General features: G+C 38.0%; 2 long non-coding RNA genes across 2 annotated transcripts in view; one reads left to right on the forward strand and one right to left on the reverse strand.

Moving 5' to 3' along the window:
• Positions 1-15,212, forward strand: part of LOC112675982 (uncharacterized) — a 55,552-nt gene that overhangs the window by 12,411 nt on the left and 27,929 nt on the right. The window lies entirely within an intron of this gene.
• LOC112675981 (uncharacterized) overlaps positions 9,737-15,212 on the reverse strand; it is a 68,915-nt gene continuing 63,439 nt past the window's right edge. The window contains exon 4 of the long non-coding RNA XR_007407391.1: positions 9,737-9,958. This is a non-coding gene — a long non-coding RNA (uncharacterized LOC112675981). The remainder of the gene's footprint in view (positions 9,959-15,212) is intronic.

Here is a 15,212-nt window from a genome sequence, read left to right on the forward strand (position 1 = left end):
TGATTAATATTTCATGTATCTATCTATATATTGGACTGAAACATGTAGATGGATCATTATAAGATCATTATAAGCCTATGCAATCTAATTTCAGATGGTGTTGCATTATGAAAACAGACTGGCTTCCAAAATGAATATAAAAGTAACCCAAATATTTTCTTTAAATCCTCAAGACTAGGAGATTCTCCAAACAAATAGTTCAAAAAAATATTTCTTAACATATTTTGTTTTTCTCCAGTTCTTTATCTTCATAAAACTTTCTGGAGACTCTCCCTCCCCCAAATGCAGAAGGCCCTATAATCCCTTACTTCCTTTTTTTCCCTTAATTTTCCCTTCTTTCCTGTTTTATACATATTTTTCCTGACTTTCTCAACTGCCTAGTTTATCTCATGTCTTCAGTATTTTCTTACCCTTATTCTCATACTCTGTCCTTTTTCAGTTCTTAGGTAAAGAGTATAAAAGGCAGGGAGGCGAACAGTGAATGTTCATCTTATAGCCACATTCATCTCTAACTGATGATTTTTTGCAAATAACTATGAAAGGGCAGGAATAATTCAAGGAAGTCATAGTAGGAAATGTAAAAAGAGTTCCTCAGCTCCTCACCTGAGTCTGAGAGAGACACAGGAGAAATAAAAGAATATACTTCTAAGTAGCAACCCCTTCTCATCTCCCATATTCAGTACATCAAAATGCAGGGGGTCATACATCTTTGGAGCATCAAGCTGGCCATACTGCTCATTATTTCTACTAAATATCAGAAAACTATGGGACCTTCATGAGTTAATTCCAAAATAATGGAATATTTAAGTGCTTACTTTTAAGTAATAATTGCCCTTAAAGAGCCCATTCTAAGACAAATTATTTTTGAGCTTGAGAACTCTAGATAGGCAATATAATCATTCGTTAGATTTATTTAAATTCCACTTCTTGAGAGCATGTTGAGTTGGACAGTTTCGCATTAAGTTTATCCTTAGACAGCCTGGGTGTCCACTAATGGGTATATATTATTGAATTATCTGCATTGATATTCCAACTATTTAGCCCTTATTTGGCTACTAACATTAAACAATGAAGGCTATCTGTCCATACAAAATATCTCTGGGGAGAGAGCTAAATGCATTGTTTTGGTGGCTTATTACATCAGAGCTGGCAACTCTGACTAATCTTGCCATTATATTGTTAATTTTATCTCTGCATTCAAGTAGAAAGAGGAGGAATGGAAAAAAAATGTTATGTCAAGAATTTCGTCCTTTTTATTAAGAATGCATAAGGAAAACTCTCCCTGAACATTACCCCGCTTCCACCTCAGTAGATCACTGAATAGATTTGGATCCCATGGTCATCCATAACTGTAACAGAGCCTAGAAAGGAGGAGAAGGGGATTCATTCATAAGCCATTGTCTGAGGCTGTGAATATTGCTTCTCTGAACTGCTTGGTTGTTTCTCTAAAGGAAAATAGGGGAATGGCTCTGGAGGAGACAACCCCTACTGGATCTGCTACATCTCTCATGGAAGTAGAGAATCATCTTTGAAAGATGTTTACTTAGGAAAAAAAAAAGGGTGCTATTAAGTTCTTGTAGAGATTTACTAGTAAGTGTTGACCAAATAGTCTCCTCAATGTATAGGAGCAGGAGGAGAAAGAGGAAAGGGACAAGAAAGCAGGAGTATCTATGGAGAAGTAGTGCCACTGGGACTCTGGTGGGTCCAGAGTTCAAATTTATATTTATCTGTAGAATTCATCATCCATTCTACTTTATATTCCAGTACTGTGGAATTATTCATCCATTCTACCTTGCTGATTCTAAGTATTAAATTTTAATCTGAGTCCCTTAGCACTGGCATCACTGAGGATTATAGAGTGACTACTGGTATATCCCCCCCATTTTTTTTATAAATTTATTTTTATTGGTGTTCAATTTGCCAACATATAGAATAACACCCAGTGCTCATCCCATCAGTGTCCACCTCAGTACCCGTCACCCAGTCACCTCCACCCCCCGTCCTCCTCCCCTTCCACCACCCCTAGTTCGTTTCCCAGAGTTAGGAGTCTTTATGTTCTGTCTCCCTTTCTGATATTTCCCACACATTTCTTCTCCCTTCCCTTATATTCCCTTTCACTATTATTTATATTCCCCAAATGAATGAGAACATACAATGTTTGTCCTTCTCCGATTGACTTACTTCACTCAGCATAATACCCTCCGGTTCCATCCACGTCGAAGCAAATGGTGGGTATTTGTCGTTTCTAATGGCTGAGGAATATTCCATTGTATACATAGACAACATCTTCTTTATCCATTCATCTTTCGATGGACACCGAGGCTCCTTCCACAGCTTGGCTATTGTGGACATTGCTGCTATAAACATCAGGGTGCAGGTGTCCCGGTGTTTCACTGCATCTGTATCTTTGGGGTAAATCCCCAGCAGTGCAATTGCTGGGTCATAGGGCAGATCTATTTTTAACTCTTTGAGGAACCTCCACACAGTTTTCCAGAGTGGCTGCACCAGTTCACATTCCCACCAACAGTGCAAGAGGGTTCCCCTTTCTCCACATCCTCTCCAATATTTGTGGTTTCCTGCCTTGTTAATGTTCCCCATTCTCACTCGTGTGAGGTGGTATCTCATTGTGGTTTTGATTTGTATTTCCCCGATGGCAAGTGATGCGGAGCATTTTCTCATGTGCATGTTGGCCATGTCTATGTCTTCCTCTGTGAGATTTCTCTTCATGTCTTTTGCCCATTTCATGATTGGATTGTTTGTTTCTTTGCCTTTTTTTTCAGTTTTGTAAAGATAAATATAAGACTGAAATTATAATTCTCTAAGAATTTGGAAAATACAGTGGGGATGTGGAACAAAATGACATGGGACATTTGAACGTGGGAAAATTTTCTCTCTTGGGAGAAGTAGATTTTCTGGAATGCTGAAAAACTAGAGGTAGAGATGTAGTCAGAAATATTTGGACACTGAATATACTTTTACACCTCAGCTGTAGATATGGCCTCATTGTCTTTGAGTTTGTTGGCAAGAGCCCAATGTTTAAAAACATTCAGGTTTCAGTGAATAAATTTAGTGTAATCTCTTCTAGATGGAGATGTAAGCCTCAAGTATAAAAGACATTGGTGTAGCAAGAATAGTTTCACGTCTGGTAAGACCCTACGTTGTGTGTGGACAATGCCACTCAGCCTTGCTCCCCCAGTGGGGCTCTGTAGTGGGAGAAAAATCTACTAAAATGCGTGGTTTTTGTTCCAGCCCCATGTGTCACCTCACTTCCATTAATATATTTTACCTGTGAGGAATTAAATGGTGAAGTAAATCTAACCATATAAGAAATCTCATGTGTGTAGTTCTCTCCTACTTGCAAGCCTCCAGGAACATAGGTTGCACAAGTGAGACCAATGACATGGTAGACTGTGTTGTCCTGTCTTCTCTTCTCAGGGCTAGGTTTTCTGGTCACGCTATTACACAGTTGTTTGGGAGTAGGACCACACTAATAAGGAACAAGGCATACTACTGGGAGGATTCCAGAAAACATCTTATTGACTAAAATAATTGATTATGTTAGTCTCAAGGAGTATATGAAATGAGTTCTGAGGAAAGAGAAAGAGTAAGAAAACTTGGGAGACGCTTGCAGTGCTGATAGCTTATTTCCTCAAAATCACCCACCAAAATCCTAATAAGAATGGATATGCCTATTCACCTTCTTGGAATGTTAGGGCAAAAAAATTCTGTTTGGGAAACACTGAACCAAGCTTGTGCTTGCAAAAATATAGTCCCAAACTCCAAAAGGCAGACTTGTGTAGACAAGCCGGGGTGCCTTCTGGAATCGTAGGCTGCAGGGTGGGTGGGTGATATATGGCAACAATGGTTCTAAATCTCAGCAACCTTGTCCTTCCAGTGTGGTTTCTTACTGCTAATAAAGGAGCAGCCTGTCTCCACCTGAAGGATTTTACCACCTATTTAGCTGTGAATTTGGAGCAGAAATAACTTAGGAAGAATCTAAGAAATGTGGGCTTTAACCAAGGGATGCCAAAAGCCTGTGGGAATAACATAAGATCAGGAGCCTAACCAAGCAGAAAGCAACAATCTTTATTATAAAGCAAAGAGCAACTGAAAATTGAAAGGCATGAGCTATATCAACCAGTTATAGATACAGCAGGAAAGGAAACCACACAGAAGGATGCCATGTGGAAAATGTTCTGTGAGCTTCTTAAGGAAACATAGAGCAGAGAGCATGGTGCAGAACTAACATCCTACAGGCTAATTCTTGCTGTCAGGTTACGATGCCTTGATTTGCAGTGATTGTCAAAGACATGAAAGTCACTGGAGTTCATCCCCACTCCCGCACTTCAAATACATCTATCCTAGTAACTTCACTGACAGCAAATAAGGCAACATTTCCTGCCATGCTCTGAATCTGCTGCACTGGGAGAAAGCTCTGCCACCCAGCCACTGAGCATCTGAAGCTTTGCCATTGAATATGGTAGCTTATCGGATGTCCTTTGCTGCTGCTTCTTCTGTGACAGAATTATGTTTAAGCACAAGCAAGCATAGTATAGCTGGGGAAGGATGGGGGCCCTAAGGAAAGCCTTTAATTACCTCATAATTTTGCATGTGGCCAGTATTGTAGTCGTGGGGTAAGAGCTTATTTGGCTGCAGTGAAACATTTTATCTTAGTGACAGGATAAAATACATAAAACAAAAACTCTATACACATCAGACAAGTAGCTGTGATTTCCTAAAGAAATGGCATCTTTAATGGACTGAAAGTATGTCTCCTCTCACCCTCAAATTCATATGTTGAAGCCTACTCCCCAAAGTGATGTAGCAGGAGGGGGTCCTTTGGGAAGTGGCTAGGCTTAGATAAGGTCATGAAGGTAATGCCCTCATGATTAGTGTCCATACAAGAGTCACCAGGGAACTTGCTCTCTCTTTGTGTTCTCCATGTTATGAGGTTATAGGAGAAACTGGAAGTCTGCAACCCACAAGAGGGTTCTCACCAAAACCTGACCCTGTCAGCATTCTGATCTCTGGTTTGCTAAGTCCAGAATTGTGAGAAATAAATTTCTGTTGTTTATAAGCCACCCAGTCTGTTGTATTTTCATTATAGTGGTCTGAACTAAGACAATATCTGAAAACAAACCGTCCGAAATATAACCATCAAGTTTGTGTGTCACTTTGGGTCTTCAAATAGGGAGATGAAAACTAAAAAGCGTTCTTAGACAGGCAGTTGGACTCTTTTTACTCACTCACACTTCTGACATCTTTTCCAGCACTCCTTCACCAATTCTCTGACACCAACTAGGTGTTCTATAATTCAACTCAGCTCTGTCACTAACTACCCAGACTTAGCTTAGACCCTACCAGTTAAGGGTTCAGTTCCACAAGACTACCTCCTCTGAGATGCCACTCACAAATGGGATGCCCAGGATACCCACACTTCCGTCTGGTCTATTGCACAATTCAGGGTTTCTCCAACCCTTCCCCCATGCTGTCTCAGCTTCAATAATTTCCTAGAATGTCTCACAGAACTCAGCAAAACACGTTACTTACGTTCATTGGTTTCTTATAAAAGATACAACTCAGGAATAGCCACATGGAAGAGGTACATAGGGTGAGGAATGGGGGAGGGGACACAGCTTCCATGGTCTCTCTAGGCACATCACCTGCCCAGCACATCAATGTGTTCACCAACCCAGAAGCTCTCTACACATCATTGCTCAGAGTTTTTATGGAGGTTTCATTTTATATGCAAGATTGATTATATCATTCGCCACTGGTGATTAACTCAATATGCACCGTGTGACCCAACTATGGTCAGACCAAGTCTCAGTAACATGGGGTACCAGGTGCAGCTTTGCAGGTGGGCAGAAGTCTAGTTCTCCTTAGGTGCTGTTCTGTGAAGTGTCTGCTGACTGATAAAAATTATCTTACCAATTGAAATGTTATTAAAAACCCAAATACATAAAACAAACTCAGATATTTTTAAACATTTTATTTTGAAATAATTTTAGATTCACAGGAATTTTTCAAAAATAGTGCAGAGAGCATCTCACATAACTCTAAGATAACCTCAAATATCAAAACTGGGAAATTGGCATGAGTATAATCTATAGGACTTATTTATTATTAAGGTTTAGTGAAACCTTGTAAATACTGGCTTGAATAACAGAAAAGGTCTCAAACACTACTGGTTTCTTAGTTTTGAAATGCTTTGATGCCTATCCCGATACTCTCCTATACTATTCCTTAGTTAATAACCAACTGAAGGGAAAATGTTCTTGGAACAAGGTTCTTTATTTATAATAATGGATATAGATTCATGTTTCAAAGAATATTATTGATAATTTTGTGTTTGTAGGCTAATACCTCATATAATTTGATTAGATAACCAGCTTATTTTTTTAAAATTTATGATCTGACAGATTTCCTAGAATTAGAAAACATCCCAGTCTTCCCTTCTAGTGTTTTATGTGAGTGCCTGCATCATTAGTACTATCTTCAACCAGCCAGTGACTTTTACGGAATCCCAGAGGGGAGTTCTCAGGAGTGCTGCTGTGTGCAGTATACTATACCGGGTGCTCAGCCATGGACCAGAACTGTCATGACAAATACTTTCCTCCACATTGTTCAATTTCCTCTCATTATAAATACCTGGAGGGCTGCTTTTATCTCAGGCTTTTACAAAACATTTTTAAAAAGTGTTAACATGAATTAATCCCTCAAACTATGGTATATATTTAGTATGCATAATTTTTATATAAAGTCAACCTAAGCATAAATATATTCAGCAAGTTACAGGGACCATGCAGATAGCTAGCTCTACTGTGGGAGATAGAGCCTTAAAAATGTCATAATAAATACTCCTTAGGTATTTGCTATGTGCCATACATTACCACGTTTAGTCTTCCTGGCCTATCTATGGGTAGATATTATAAATTTTCTTTTATAAATGAGGAAATAGAGGCTTTAGGAGAGTAAATTGTCCTACATCACAGAGCTAATAAATGGAAGATCCAAGATTTTAACTTAAGTTGAATTTTTAAGAAGTCAATGCTTTTAACCAATATTAATAAATTCCCACAGGATATTGGGGAACCCCTTATTCTGGAGGGGCTAGATAGTCTCCCTGAGGCCCAAATAGGTTCCTGCTTATCAGGGGATGTCTGAGAGCACATATTGATCGAGTGCATGTACTCTTCTGAGTGTGTCTCAAAGTCTCAAATTCTCTTCTTACAAAAACTATTCAAAAATACGATTTTAATTTCTTTTTTTTAAAAGATTTATTTATTTATGAAAGACATAGAGAGAGAGAGAGAGGCAGAGACACAGGAGGACGGAGAAGCAGGCTCCATGCTTGGAGCCCGACCTGGGACTCAATCCCGGGACTCCAGGATCGCGCCCTGGGCCAAAGGCAGGAGCTAAACCGCTGAGCCACCCAGGGATCCCCCGATTTTAATTTCAGAATCTTCTCCCCCGACTAACTCACCTATATTTCTTAGGCTTTTCCTAAATGCTACTGCACATAACAAAGGATTTTAGAAAATATTATTTCTTTCATGTTTTTTTCAAACTGTACTGCCCACTGCAAACATTACTGAGTCATCATAGAAAGATATTTGATTTTTGTCACCAGTTACTATCACAGAGCTCCTAAAATCCTTAGGACTTCCTAAGTGATAAGGAAGATAGGAGCATTTTTTGTTCTGTTGTGATTCTTGGCAGTGCTAGATAGCTTCAGGATGGGGACTGGTCACCAACAAGACCAAGCCTTGACTAGAAGTTTGGAACTTGGGATGCCTGGGTGGTTCAGCGGTTAAGTGTCTGCCTTCAGCTCAGGGTGTGATCCTGGAGTCCAGGGATCGAGTCCCGTATCGGGCTCCCTGCGTGGAACCTGCCTCTCCCATTGCCTGTGTCTCTGCCTCTCTCTCTCTCTCTCTCTCTCTCTGTCTCTCATGAATAAATAAATAATTTTTATTTTTTTAAAGAAGAAGAAGTTTAGAACTCTCAGCCCTTTGTCCCAATCTGTGGAGAAGGAGAGAAGACTGGGAAAGTTAACCAGCAGTAGCTAGTGATTTAGTCAATCTTGCATATAAAATGAAACCTCCATAAAAACTCTAAGCAATGATGTGTAGAGAGCTTCTGGGTTGGTGAACACATTGATGTGCTGGGCAGGTGATGTGCCTAGAGAGACCATGGAAGCTGTGTCCCCTCCCCCATTCCTCACCCTATGTACCTCTTCCATGTGGCTATTCCTGAGTTGTATCTTTTATAAGAAACCAATGAATGTAAGTAACGTGTTTTGCTGAGTTCTGTGAGACATTCTAGGAAATTATTGAAGCTGAGACAGCATGGGGGAAGGGTTGGAGAAACCCTGAATTGTGCAATAGACCAGACGGAAGTGTGGGTATCCTGGGCATCCCATTTGTGAGTGGCATCTGAGAGGAGGTAATCTTATGGAACTGAACCCTTAACTGGTAGGGTCTAAGCTAAGTCTGGGTAGTTAGTGACAGAGCTGAGTTGAATTATAGAACACCTAGTTGGTGTCAGAGAATTGGTGAAGGAGTGCTGGAAAAGATGTCAGAAGTGTGAGTGAGTAAAAAGAGTCCAACTGCCTATCTAGGAATGCTTTTGGTTTTTATCTTCATAGGACATATCATCTATTTGAAGTTCTATAGACATCATCTATTTGAAGTACTGTAGATATTAAGTAGGCTGAAAGGAAGACCTGCCCCTGTACTAAAAGGTGCTCTTCTTTCTGGTTTTCCATTGTTCTAGCTACAGCAGCTTGGGGTAAGAGGTGGATGTTTTACTCTTTCATATTCATTCACTGTTCCATAGGGTTGACCTAGATTTTGTGCTGCCTAAATCTCATACAATTTGATGACTGCTCCTTAAGAAATGTAATACAAAAACATCTTACATTTGAACAACATGAACACATTGGCAAGGCTCCTCCTTTGTCTTAGAAAGAGGCCCATGTAAAGGTGGAGCTCAGAAGCTTAAACTTCAATAGCTTCATGGTGTAAACAACATTAACTTCTTTTGGGTAATGCTGATCTTCTGACATGACAGAGCAAAGAGAACATGGAAGAGGCATAACATTGATTTCAGAACCTAAGAATTCCCTAGAGTAGTGGGAGGGAGAGGTCAAAGCAAAGGGAATAGAAAGCCCCTGAGGCAATACCCAGGCTCTAGCAATGTCCCTGGCACTCAGTCGGCAATGTGATAAATGCTATTGTCTGCATAAATGAGCACAGACAATTTCCTTGATGGGTCTCACAGTAGATTCATTTGACTGAATAATTAATTAATTCTGCATCAGTGAATTATACAGTTTTTAAATTAAATCTTTTTTATAAAAGTCCATATTTGTCTATTTTAAACATGAGGCTAAGACTTTGACTCTGTGATCATTCTCTATATCCCCTATATCCAAGATGTCAGATTGGTGTCCTTGCCACTTCGGAACAATCAAGTCCATAATAGAGATCTGCAAATCCACATCCAAATATGATCAAACATGTCTGATATATAGAAGGACATGGTGAGCTATGAAGTACCTCTGTCCCACAAAATAATGCACTCCCAGAAAAAGTGGATTATGTCTGAGGTTTAAGATATTGTGGTGTCCAATTTATTCACAATATGTTTTCAAGGCAAAAATCCAAGGTTGTGTAAGAGGAGGGATAAAAAAGAGGAGGGATAAAAACAGCATTTGAAACTCAACAAGCTCCAGATCATTTTAATCAAAATTATTTCCAGTCACTGTCACTTTTGAGCAGCCTTTTCTGCCATGAGGCATCAGGCCAATGCAGTCAGGTTCCTGACAGTTCTCTTCATCAATCCAGGAAATATATAGTAGGCCATTTGCACCATCTGCTGCCCAGGTGCCAGTCATTGGAAGGCAGATAGGAACCCGGGAAAGCATGTTGAATGCCATTTGGAAAAAACCTGAAACCTGCTTTTGGTGGGGGGGGGAACAACAAAACAAAATTGGGAGCATATTGAGCGTGAGAAAAACAGAGACTCCATAAAAAGAGCACTAAGAAAGCAAAAATAGATGTTAAACCTCTAACAAATCAAATCAAAAGAAATTCTTCTACTGCCTTTTAGCCAATTTGATATGATTTCTGCTTTTGGAAATCATAAGAAATATAATATTCCCCAGGCATTTTGTAGTGGTTGATATTATACTCTTTATGTGTATAAATATCTCCTTATAATAATATTTGTGTACCCCTCTTTTTTTAGAATGGGAACATAAGGGAAGAAGTCCCTGCTACAGAATATCCTAATCCTGACCTCATCTCAGGCTGTAACAAATCTTCACTGCAGTTGTTCTTCTGAAATAATTATGGTCTTTATTTAGAGACTATTTGAAGTGTGATTTTTACACAGTTGGTGTTAGAAATGCTGGCCTCCTTGGTTTCCAGCGATGTGGCCATTTCATCTGCCACAAAATGAGATTGTCTTACTTTTTAGGAATACAATACAGTTGTCTGAGAAGTTTTCAGACATGGCAGACCTCTGATGGAATTGTGCCAGATTATATGGAAGAGTCACAGTATTGTCTGTCTTTGTGTACTGTTCAAGTATCCACGTAATTAATGCAGTCGAAGGAGTTAGTAACACTCATCATATCTTCAGCACTGGAATAAGACTAGAGTGTGTGGTTAGTAAAATTTTCCCTTAGCATCATTTCATCTTTTTAGGGCTGCTTCTGCTTTTAATGGGACTCATTCCTCTCTCACCTCTACTTACATTTACCTTCCCATAGAAGTTGTTTATCTATTGGTTTGTTCCAAGGAAATCTTACTTGGGGCGTAAGAGAGATCATAGAGATCTAGGCTATGTTTCTCAAACTTGAGTCATATATATCATCTTTTTTTTCTTTACATCTTTTATTTATTTATTTATTTATTTATTTATTTATTTATTTGAGAGAGAGAACCAAAGAGGGAGAGAGCCCATGAGCCGGGGGAGAAATAAATTCTTAGAAACATTTTTTCTTTAAAAGTAATTAATAATAGTGTATTGTGGAAAACCTATTATAAGTAACCACCATTGGAATTGGAGTTGTTGCTTTGAATATATATATATATTTTTTTCCCAAATGGCATATTACATGTGTATAATTCTAGGGTTATTTTTAAAAAATGAAAAAGAGCTTTAAATACACTAGAATCCTGTGAATCCATTTAATATGTTGACAAGCCTATCTGATATTCCCGATGTTGGCATGTCTTGATGTCAAAATGACCATTATCCTACATCCACCACTGTATAATGTATAGTCACCACAGAGCTTATAATAGTTATAAGCATACCAAATTCAAAAAGACTTGAGCCATAGCACTGAGGAAAATATTCACAATATGAGAATCAATTTGACTTTAGCAAAACAGATTTTCACATTAAATTAATGTTGTTAATTTGACTTTTATTGGTTTTGTAGTTCCTTTGTATTTAATGTGTAAATTTGTCTTTGTTGTATTCATGGATAACAACCATAAGCAGATGGAGCTTATACCTAGCTTTATGTTTAGAAATACTTATGTAACTTCATAATAAAAATAACTTCAGCTCATCTTCAAGATCCAGAACTACTTTTTTATTCTTTAAAAGATAATGGGGCACCTGGTGGGTCAGTCAGTTGAGCAACTGCCTTTGGCTCAGTTCATGATCCCAGGACCCTGTTTATGTTTATGTTTTTATGTTTATGTTTTCTTTTACCTAAAAAAGTTCTACATACATTTAATTATTAAAACAGAATGTAACAGATGCCAAAGCTAAGACCTGTTATAAACATCTGCATTTTTTTGCAACTCTGTAGTAAATCTTGCTCACTGCATAATTTATTCCAACCTTTTTTGTCAAACTTTCAGCAATATTTCTGAGTCTTCCGAACATCTTTGCAAATAGAAGAACACATTTTAGTTTATTTCCATATTGCTTTTCATAAAATATTATTTCAACCATTTTTACTATATCAGGAAGAACATGTGGTTGCCCAATGGTACACAGCTTTTCCTTTTTGATTTTTTTTTTTTTTTTTTTTTTTGCTGCTAAGCAGGAAACCTTAAAATCAACTTCTAAATATTTATATATCAACATGGATGGAATTGGAGGGCATTATGCTGAGTAAAATAAGACAAGCATTTCAGAGAAGGACAAGCATTTTATGGTCTCATTCATTTGGGGAATATAAAAAATAGTGAAAGGGAGTAAAGGGGAAAGGAGAGAAAATGAGTGAAAATATCAGTGAGGGTGACAAAACATGAGAGACACCTAACTCTGGGAAACAAACAAGAGGTGGGCAGAGGGTTGGGGTGACTGGGTGATGGGTCCTGATGGGGCACTTGGTGGGATGAGCACTGGGTGTTATGCTATATATTGCCAAATTGAACTCCAATAAAAAAAATAATAAATTATCATGAAGTTTAAAATTTTTTTAACTTTGAAATAATTATACACTCACTAAATATAAATTATAGACTCCTAAATTATAGAAATTTTGAAAAATAGTCTAGAGGTCCCATGTAACTTTCACTCAGCTTCTCTCATGGTAACATCTTATATAACTCTATTATAACATCACATATCAAAACTGGGACATTGGCATTAGTACAATATGCAGGCCTTATTCATTATGAAAGTCGAGTGAAATTTTGCACAGATGAGCCCGCATATATAATGACCTGAAACATTACTGAACAAATAATTGAGGAGTGTGTCATGATCTGGCTGCTTAGTTTGTGAATGTTTTCCTGCCTATCATGATGCCTTCATAGTATCCAATACCTAATCAACTGGGGGAAAAATCTGTATTTGAGGCAAGGTTCTTTATTATAATGGATATTAATCATATTTCAAACAGTTTTATTAATAATTTTTGTTTCTAGACTGAAATTTTGTGTAATCTGATTAGAACACTTTTAAAAGTTTGATATGTGCATGACAGTCTTCCTAGACTTAGAAAATGTGTGTGGCACCTGGGTGGCTCAGAGGGGTAAGCATCCAACTCTTGATTTCAACTGGGGTCATGATCTCAGGGTCCTGGGAACAGTCCTGCGTAGGTCTCTGCATTCAGTGGGGACTCTCCTTGAGATTTTCTCCCTCTCCCTCTCTCTATGTTCCTCCCACTGCCCCTCCTCCAGTTGCACTCTCTTTCTCTCTAAAATAAATAAATAAAGCCTCAAAAAAAAAAAAAAAAGAAAGAAAGAACATGTGTCAGTTCCCTCCTTTTATTGTTTTATACTAGTGCATGCACGAGTGTATTAACTTTTATTTGGAGTATTTAATTAAAATTAGATATTTTGGGCACCTGGGTGGCTGCTAAGCATAGGTCATGATCCAGGGTCCTGGGATTGAGCCCCACTTCGGGCTCACTGCTTGGTGGGGAACCTGCTTCTCCCTTTCCCTACTTGTGCTCTCTCTCTGTCAAATAAATAAATAAAATCTTAAAAAAATTAAAAATAAGGGATTTGTGCAGTAAATCTACTTAAGTAGGTAAATGTATGTTACATGAATTGCTTAATATAAAAGAATGATTAAGAGTCCAATTATTTCTCTCCCTCTACCTTTATGTTGAGGAACTCTCTCTTCCTTCAGGATCACCTCATATATTTCAGGTGACACCTAACCTATGACCTTCTTGTAATAGACTTTAAAAAATAGGACTTGAAGTTAAATACTCAATAGATCATCCTGTGTCCCTACTGGAGGTTATGAATTACAGTTCTAAGTACTGATCCACAAGACACAAAGTCTTCATCTATTTATTCCCTTCACATCTAGCCTCGTTACCTCATATTCACAGGCTCACAATTCCAAACTGCTATTAACTCATCACATACATCTTGTTATTTCATAGCTCCTCTCCTTTATAAATATGTTTCTATACATTTGGAGCTCTCTTCCTTTCTTTACTAAAGAACTTCTTTTCTTTCTCTGAAAACCCAGCTCAAATGTCCCTTCTTCCAAAAAGCTTTCTCTTTTCCTTTCTCTGTATTACATGTTTGTTCCGTGTGAATCCACTGGTGTACTGATCTCACCAGGCTGCAGTTTGTTTCATTACATCTCTACTCAGTAGAGAATAGGAGCTGTCTTATTTTTTCTCTATCATTGTTTAGTATTTTGGATCAAATTGATATTAGACCTGATCTTTTCCCCAAAACAATGGTTTGTCTTCATAGAATCCTGACCACTTGAACCACATGGAACCCAACAGAAAAAGTAAAATGAAGGTGTGGATCAGAGTATTTGCTATTACTATTTTTAACCACAAGGATTTTCAAAACTGATGCAACCAGAGAAATTTTAACCTGTAAATGAAATAAATTTTTCTAGGATGAGTTCAGTTATATTACTATTATGAAAGGATTATGAGAATAATAAACATCATTTCCTCATAACATTCCAGCTTATAGTCTCCATTGTGAACTAAACGGCCTATTATTTTCTTACTCATAAGGGTATAATGAATAGCTCCTAGGCATTTTGTGACCCTGACTCTATAATCCCCTAGAGATCCTACGCTGTAGTGCAGCCTCCAGGACTGTAGAGCACATTATATGGGGGAGAGAAGAGGGAAGAGTCTCAAATTAGACTTTAAAAACCAGACTTAATGCTTCCATGTCCTTTGTGAAATGAACCAGAGGGCAAACATTTCTCATTTCTTTTCTTTCAGGAGGATGCCAAACTCTTGTTCAGCAAAAGGGGAGAAGTTGCTTTGGGGTTTCCTCTTCTCCTCTAAGATTTGTTTCATAAAGGAACTATTATAGGCTATAGCTAAAATTTCCCCATGCATATGCCTGAGTGTGCAAGATCTTTTAGTTGTAATCTTCTGCAAATGCCAAATTACCTGCCAAGTTTTATGGTTAATTGTTATGTTTGCATACTTTTAATTTATAAAATGTTTATCTTTGGTGCTCAAAGGAGAGTTATTATCTCTGACATCCCGGTGGCCAAAAGAATATAGTCAGAGGCAGTAGAGAGTTAATGTAAGAGAGGAAGTAATGGAGAATTATGGTAGATGAAGCTTTGATTCATTTATCCTCAGATAATCCATCACAGACTTGAAAAAAAAAAAAAACGGAGGGTATTAAAACAAGGAAGACAGTTTTTTTCCTCACTTAAATGCTGGTTGTTGAACATTTTCCAGCTTATCATTGGGAATAAACTGAATTAAGATGACAAAAGATGTATTCAGT

Source organism: Canis lupus, chromosome 30, assembly GCF_003254725.2.
Source record: "Canis lupus dingo isolate Sandy chromosome 30, ASM325472v2, whole genome shotgun sequence".
In the NCBI taxonomy this organism is placed as follows: domain Eukaryota; kingdom Metazoa; phylum Chordata; class Mammalia; order Carnivora; family Canidae; genus Canis; species Canis lupus.